Source organism: Myotis brandtii, unplaced genomic scaffold (assembly GCF_000412655.1).
Source record: "Myotis brandtii unplaced genomic scaffold, ASM41265v1 scaffold596, whole genome shotgun sequence".
Lineage (NCBI taxonomy): Eukaryota > Metazoa > Chordata > Mammalia > Chiroptera > Vespertilionidae > Myotis > Myotis brandtii.
In genome coordinates, this window is record NW_005370250.1 from 1,619,787 (window position 1) to 1,627,478 (window position 7,692).

At 46.6% G+C, this 7,692-nt stretch overlaps 1 protein-coding gene across 9 annotated transcripts in view; it reads left to right on the forward strand.

Annotated features, from left to right (window-relative positions):
- MEIS2 (Meis homeobox 2) overlaps positions 1-7,692 on the forward strand; it is a 205,229-nt gene that overhangs the window by 92,274 nt on the left and 105,263 nt on the right. The window lies entirely within an intron of this gene.

Here is a 7,692-nt window from a genome sequence, read left to right on the forward strand (position 1 = left end):
ACACACCTGGGGATGGAGCCCGCAACCCGGGCATAGTGCCCTGACCGGAAATGGAACCCGTGACCTCTTGGTTCCTGGTTCAGTGCTCAACAGCTGAGCCACCCCGGTCAGGCTGAACGGTAGTTCTGTCGGGTGTGCTGGCCTCTCAGCACGGTGTTCGGTGTTCGCATGCTGCTGAGACATCAAGGGCGTTACCAACAAACCAGCTGCATCTTTACTAACACAGTGGAGGTTTTTGGATGGGTTTTTAATAAATTGAAAATTTTAAGAATTAGAAGAACAGGGAATTTTCTAAATCATTGGTTTCCAAGTGTGTATTCACAAGGAGACGCTGAGAAGCTGTGTCAGGATATTTTTGCCAGCAAATAACAGAAAACCCCTTCACAAACTGGCTTAAACAATAATGGGAAGTTCCGAGGTGTGTGGTGTGGTGGACTCCAGGGGCACAGCAGGGCTCAGTGGTGGCCTCAGGAGATGCAGGGTGTCTTTGTTCCCCCTTCCTCGTGTTGGCTGCACCCTCAGACTGTGTTTCCTGGAAGGAGGAAGCTGGCTGCCAGGTCTGTGGCTGCATCACTCGGATCCCGGGCTGAGAGTGGCTCCTTGTGCGTCTGGGAGAGCCAGCTCACCGGCAGCCTCTGGCAACCCTTTCTCCATGTGGGCAAGAAGTTAATCACACTGGCCAAGAAACAGGGCCGCCCTTCGACAAACCAGCCCATTCTTAAGTTTGAAAGGACTCTCAAGAGAGGTTCCATGTCTTGCCTTCACACTCACACATTATTATTATTATTTTCATTTCAACTATAGGCAAGCAAAGAAGGCTCAGAGAGGTTACACGTAATTTTCTGGACTTACTAGTCCTCAGCTAAGAAGAGGTGGCAGAGAGTGAAACCTCAGTGCTCAATGGAAGGTAGACAGATTCGTTAGTCTTTTTGTATATACTTAGCAGTCTCCAACCTCTTTCTTGAAGAAAAATGTACATTCTAAGTATGGTACGGAAACAGTGTGAGAACCGTCTATGTCTTCACAAAGCTCCGTCAGAATGCTCTTACTGTTCTTCAGGCATTCAGCAATCCAGGGTCATTGATTTATCTTTGGAGAAGTGGGCCTCAGTTTTTCTCAGGTGTCTCCAGTGAACTGTCTCTGGTGTAAAGGGAGAGATTTGGAGGGGAAAATATCTCATTGGCACCAGCTTGAGTGATGAAGAGAGAAATTTAGCTATCAGATATCCAGGTGATGAGTAATGAAGGAAGGGGTGATTCAAGGTAAATTTGCATAAATGGAAAGTTAGCAGTATCCGTTTATAAAACCACAGATCAGGTTGTGACGGAGAAGCTATAAGGTTACACACCTGAAAGAGTGAGGTAAGCTGGCATTTCAAATTTCTCCAGATAATCAAAATTGTATCCATTTACATAAGGTGGAATTCACTTATATGGTTACAATGCCCAAATATTTTGTATCCTTGTGGAAAAAAAAAGAAAAAAAAAGAGAAAGAGAATGCCAAGCCATGGCTCAGTCTGAGACTTATTTATAGGTATCTTTATTACTGTCAAAATTTTAATGACATGATTGAGTTGTTTCATATGAATATCAACAGTGATACTGAATCGCTATCAAAAGTTGATGTTCAAAAAAATTAAATACATGGAAAAAGGTTGGTGGTCAGAATAAGAATGCAAAGAAGAAAATATGTGCTACATACGGAACAGGCAAGATTTATTTACTTAAAAACTCATATTCAGAAGTACTGAAAACAAAGGAAGGAGATTATAAGTAATTGTGTAACAATACAAATAATGCAGCACTTTACCTCCCAGAGGATCTCTAAGTGCTTCGTAGAACCCCCCATTTCGCTGAGAGATTGTCTAATAAATTCATTCACTTATATACATAGAAAGAACTTGTCAACCTTTGAAATGTCTCTCCTACAGGGATCAAGTTAGCTTTAGGAACTCATTTTCAAAAGTTGTATGGGACCAGGTAGAGGTCATATGGAGTTGGCTTGCAGAATCCAGGGAGTCGGGTAGGAAATAATGCCCGGAGGGTGGAGTACCAGCGGGAAGGACCCCCAGGTTCCTAGACCAGCTTCTGCTACAGCCCCCCCCCCCCAGGCTTCAGGCACCGGCTCCTCAGTGAACCTGCTCATCCAAGCCCTGGTTTGACTCTTGTAGTATCAGTCAAGTCTTCTGAGTCCCTGTTTTAAGTCCGACAGTTCACCATTTACTGTTTTACCCTTTCTCCTAAAAATGTCCTTTGACTTTTCAGATCAGCTTTATATTTCATTCCGAACTGAAAGCCCTCTTACCGAGGAGTGGCTGGATAATGGCAATGAGGACTTGCATTCGTGAACAGTGATTTCTTTAGCAGTGTGCTTACGTGTCACTGATGTTGAAAAGGCAAATAAAATAAACTTTTGATGTAAGGCATTTTTACGTGGTATTTATATATTCTTTTCTTGGGATTTTTGAGAACAAATAAAATCAACCCAAGACTGCAACCCAGCTTTACTCTGCCACACAATCTTTTTTTTTTCTAACCCTCCCCCAAGGATCTTTTTTCCATTGATCTTTAAACAGAGAGTAGAAGGGAGGGAGGAGGACAGGAGAGAAAGAGTTTGAGACTGGTTGCCTCCAGCAGGTGCCCCAACCAGGGCGGGGGATCGAACCTGCAACCTTTCGGTCCTCAGGCAGATGCTCTAACCACTGAGCAGGACCTGCCTCACAATCGTGAATTGATATATTCCTGCAGTAGAGGGTTTTGTTGGCTGCTGGGGCTCAAAGCCTATCGGGCACCACTTTAGTGACATGCAAGGCACTGCGCTGGGCTTTTTCTGACAGAGTCTGGGTCTTGTTCTTGAATCTCCAGGGGTATTCGCAATCCGTGGAGTCAAGAGTGCTAGTGGCAGGCCTAGAGGCAGAGGGGTGGACACGTATAAAGAGCAAGCGGCTCGACACCAGGCACGTGGGACACCTGGGACATGCCGACATGTCCGAGGGAATCAAACACGGAGGCCATTTCCAGCTCTATTATGCTATGAGTCTGTAAAGCTTCCTGACATCATAGCAGATTATTTTCATTTTCCCGTACAGTTGTCTGATACTGCCTAGAGCAACAAAGGCCCTAACCTGCTCAGTCTGCATCTTGCACTTGACTCTCACAGCCAAGGCTCATTGCTGGAATTGCGTCACAAGCACCGTGTTCAAGATGGCAGCACTTACTAGCTGAGGAGGATCAAGTTCACGTGCTCTCTGAGCAAGGAGAGCCCTCAGTTACCCTAATGCAGTGGTCGGCAAACTGCGGCTTGCGAGCCACATGCGGCGCTTTGGCCCCTTGAATGTGGCCACGAAGTTTCAATCGCACTGTACGTGCGCGCCCGCACGTGGTATTTTGTGGAAGAGCCACACTCAAGGGGCCGCAGTTTGCCGACCACTGGTCTAATGCATTGAATAAAAGGATGATTTCTCTTGAGCAGAGAAAGGGGCACTTTATATATTTGTTTTGAAAGTATTTCTCTACAGTTTCAGCTTTGGAACAGTGAGGAGAGACTGCTAGGCGTGACCAGCAATTCAAGCTACACAGCAGTTGTGGAGGCCCACAGGGCAGTTTGAGAATTGCTTGTTTACATTCTGTTATGGGGAACCACATTCTAGGAAGGAATTCAGAGGGAGAGACCCTAAAAGTCTGAACCACTTCATAGAACACACAGAGGCCTATTGATGTGAGTGGGAAATGCTGGTCGGCTACAGCAGGTGTCTTATGGAGTCCAGCATGTGATGGTGCTCGTGTCTCTGGGTGACGCGACTCTGGCCTTCATTTTACACCTGCCTTCCTTCGCTCATAAGTTTACAAGAAGAAAAATGTATATATATATATATCTACACTAATAAAAGAGAAACATGGTAATTGGCGTACGACTGCTACCCTTTTCATTGGCTAATCAGTGAGTATATGCAAATTAACTGTCAGCCAAGATGGCGGCCGGCAGCCAGGCACTGAAGCGAGCAGGGAGGCTTGCTTGCTGCGGACTCCAACGTTCCCCGCCTCACTTGCCAGCCTCTCAGTTGCAACTCTAAGCAACTATATACTATGTTGCAAATACAAAGCTAAACAAAACCCCAGAAAAGGGCTTCCATTCAGCCGGGCTCGGACCGCAACACTCTATCTATGTTTTCAGCAGCGAGGCCTCAGAGCTAAAGCTGGCCCAAAAAAAAAAAAAAAGGAAAAAAAACAAGGAGCGGTTGGAAGCTTTAGTCATTCGCCAGCCGGAAAACAGCCCTCAGCCCCTCACCCACGCTGGCCAGGCACCCCAGTGGGGACCCCCACCCTGATCCAGGACACCCTTCAGGGCAAACCAGCCAGCCCCCCCCCATGCCCCAGGCCTCTATCCTATATAGTAAAAGGGTAATATGCCTCCCAGCACCGGGATCAGTGGAGCAGCGAGTCTCCGGGCACTGGGATCAGCCTGACAGGGGCCAGCACCCAAACCCCCTGATCGCCCTGCGGCTCTGTGTGTGACAGGGGGCGGCGCCCCAACCACCCCCCCCCCATGGGCCCTGCTCTGTGCCTGATAGGGGGGAGCTCCCCAATCCCCTGACTGCCCTGCGGCTCTGTGTGTGACAGGGGGCGGCGCCCCAACCACCCCCCCCCCATGGGCCCTGCTCTGTGCCTGATAGGGGGGAGCTCCCCAATCCCCTGACTGCCCTGCGGCTCTGTGTGTGACAGGGGGCGGCGCCCCAACCACCCCCCCCCCATGGGCCCTGCTCTGTGCCTGATAGGGGGGAGCTCCCCAATCCCCTGACTGCCCTGCGGCTCTGTGTGTGACAGGGGGCGGCGCCCCAACCACCCCCCCCCCATGGGCCCTGCTCTGTGCCTGATAGGGGGGAGCTCCCCAATCCCCTGACTGCCCTGCGGCTCTGTGTGTGACAGGGGGCGGCGCCCCAACCACCCCCCCCCCATGGGCCCTGCTCTGTGCCTGATAGGGGGGAGCTCCCCAATCCCCTGACTGCCCTGCGGCTCTGTGTGTGACAGGGGGCGGCGCCCCAACCACCCCCCCCCCCCCCCGCCCCCCGAGTGCACAAATTTTTGTGCACCGGGCCTCTAGTATATATATAATTGTTAGCAATTCTAAGGCAGGAAATTTAGCATAAAGGTTTCTGTTCACTCTGAAAGAATTGCTGTTATGTATTTGAGCAAAAGTGAGTGTTCTGATGAAGGCAATGCTTTGGGCTTCCTGGGAGGTATTTTCTGGAGTTTCCCACAGAGTCGTTGGCCCAGTGAGATGAGAACACTGGAGGGAGGGTCTCTGCTGAGAGGGCAGAGTAATCAGAGGGCTTTGCTGTTCTACTTCCCAGCAGCCTGGACTGCTTGGGGCACCACCTGGGGGTGTCAAACTAAACCCTGGGGAGCTCAGGCTCTCCTCCAGCTGTGGTCAGCCATTCAAGGAAACAGCTTCCCGGAGGACAGCGAGCCCTCTAGGAGACATGGTTTCATATGATTTTCATATGGGTTAGGTACTGGGGGGAAGGCTCTGAAAAAACCAACATATTCTTAATAATAATAAAAAAAAAACCTCCCCGTTTCACTGTTTTCTCAGGAATATGTCTATTAAAAACAAAACAAAGTGAATGAAAACTTCAGTTATCACCAAAACAGCCCCTCTTCCTCTGCATCTATATGAGAACAATACTTATGACGTCTTTTATTTTTCTTGTTCAAATAAAAGTGCATGTAGGCTAAGGTAGGCCAAGAGGTGACATAGAAGCACCTCCTTCATTGACCTTAGCCAATCCCTGCCACCACCAAAACACAGGGGGATCGTTAAGAAACAAATTCTACTTGATGAGAAATTACTTTAATCAAAATTCACTTACATCAAAATGTGCCTGACTCATTACTCATTTATCCAATCCATATTTAGTGATCCTTTTTTTTTTCTCCTGTAGCGAGTATTTCAGTAACTGATAGGAGGATGCAAAGATGAATCCTAATCAGAACCTGCCCTGTAGGAGAGAGAAAATGCAAGCATATAACAAAAATTAAAAGTAGAAAGTGAAAAGTACCCAAAGAAAAGTGTGGTATGGGTAAAAGTGTCCTGAAAAGTATGGGGGTTGGAGGAAGGAAAGATTACTTCCAGCTGAAGGAATTAGTGGATGTTTTGAGGAGGCTGCTGGTGGGGGAGGAGGAGGGAGAACTTTGAAGGCAGGTGATGGCTGGGGGAGGGGAGCGGGAGCAGTAAGAACAGTGCAGGGAAAGTAAGGCCAACAGTGATTGGTTCCATGAAGGTGGAAATAAGGCTGCCCCAGCAACAGGAAACAATGTTGGGAAGGCAGGTCCATTCAGATTACAGACAACATTCTGTTAAGAATTTTAGACCTGATTTGATGGAGAATGAGTTTTTGATCAAGAAACTGTCAGGATATAGTTGTCATTCTGAACAATTCATTTGCAAGAATTGAATCAAATGGATTGGAATGCCAAAAGACTTGAGATGGAAATACTGGTTACAAGGCTTTTGTATAATCAAAATAAATGTTTCCCAAAGTATGGGGAGTGTGTGACGTGTGGTTTCTAAAGTGAATTTAAGTGGTTTTTGAGAATTTAATAATAACTTAAATATGTATTAGAAAAGTATAATTTGCACATGAAACCTCTGATTCCATATTGTTGTGAGTGAGTCTAAGGGGGAAAAAGTAGGTCTATCAAATTAAAAATATTATATAAATAGTAGAATTAATCTGATCTGCCCATATTGCCCAAATCCTAATGGTCAGGGAATGACTAAAGGTTGGGAAACCCTAATGTAAGTAAAGGTTCATGAGTTCCCACATTAGGGTAATGGAAATGGAAATGAAGAAACAAGTATGAGAAATTATCTGAGGGAGAATCTGCAGGTTTGGGCAATTTAGGTTTGGTGAGCCAGGAGAAGGGGGAGAGCATCCCAAGATACTGCTAAGGTTTTGAGCCTGATTCTATTAAAATGCCAATAACGATGAAAATACGTAAAGGAGAAGTAGGTTTATGAGAAAATGAGGTTCAGTATATGAGCATAAAGAATTTTAGAGACTTTCTTTAGCCATTTGCAATGCAGAACTGAGGAGCTGGGATAGGAAAAGACATAGAATCAGCCTCAGAGGTAACAGCTAAAGTTGTGAGATTGTGACCAAGGAATATAGAGAAGAAAAGAGGTCCAAGGAGAGATCCCCGTGGAAGTGTGCATTTAGAAGTGACAGGAGTTAGAGAGGCTCAAGAAGATACCAGAGAACTAAGAGGAGAAGTGAGGAAATACAGCATCTTGAAAAATCATCCCAAGCCCCAGCCCCTAGTGTTGCCCTGTGGTTGGCGTAAGATAGTTGCTAAATAAATACGAATGAAAAAGAAATGCACAATCCACAGAGAGGAGATCTACAGAGAGGTTGAGGGGCAAAAGGGAGAAAATAGCTTTGAATTTGGTCATGAGGAAGTCATTGGTGACCTTTGGGTCTGTAGAGTCTCAGTGGAATGACAAGGGCAGGAGCCAGATTGCAGGAAGGAGGGACAGAGTGGGGGGTCCGGAAGTGCACTCTTCTTTCAAGATTGTGAAAGTAGGATGCTAGTTAAAGGGGTAACAAACAGGGGTGAGAAAGGATTTTTTTTAAAAAAAGAAGGTATGGTCAAGCACATTTGTAAGCAAAAAAAAAATAATCTGGTAGAAGT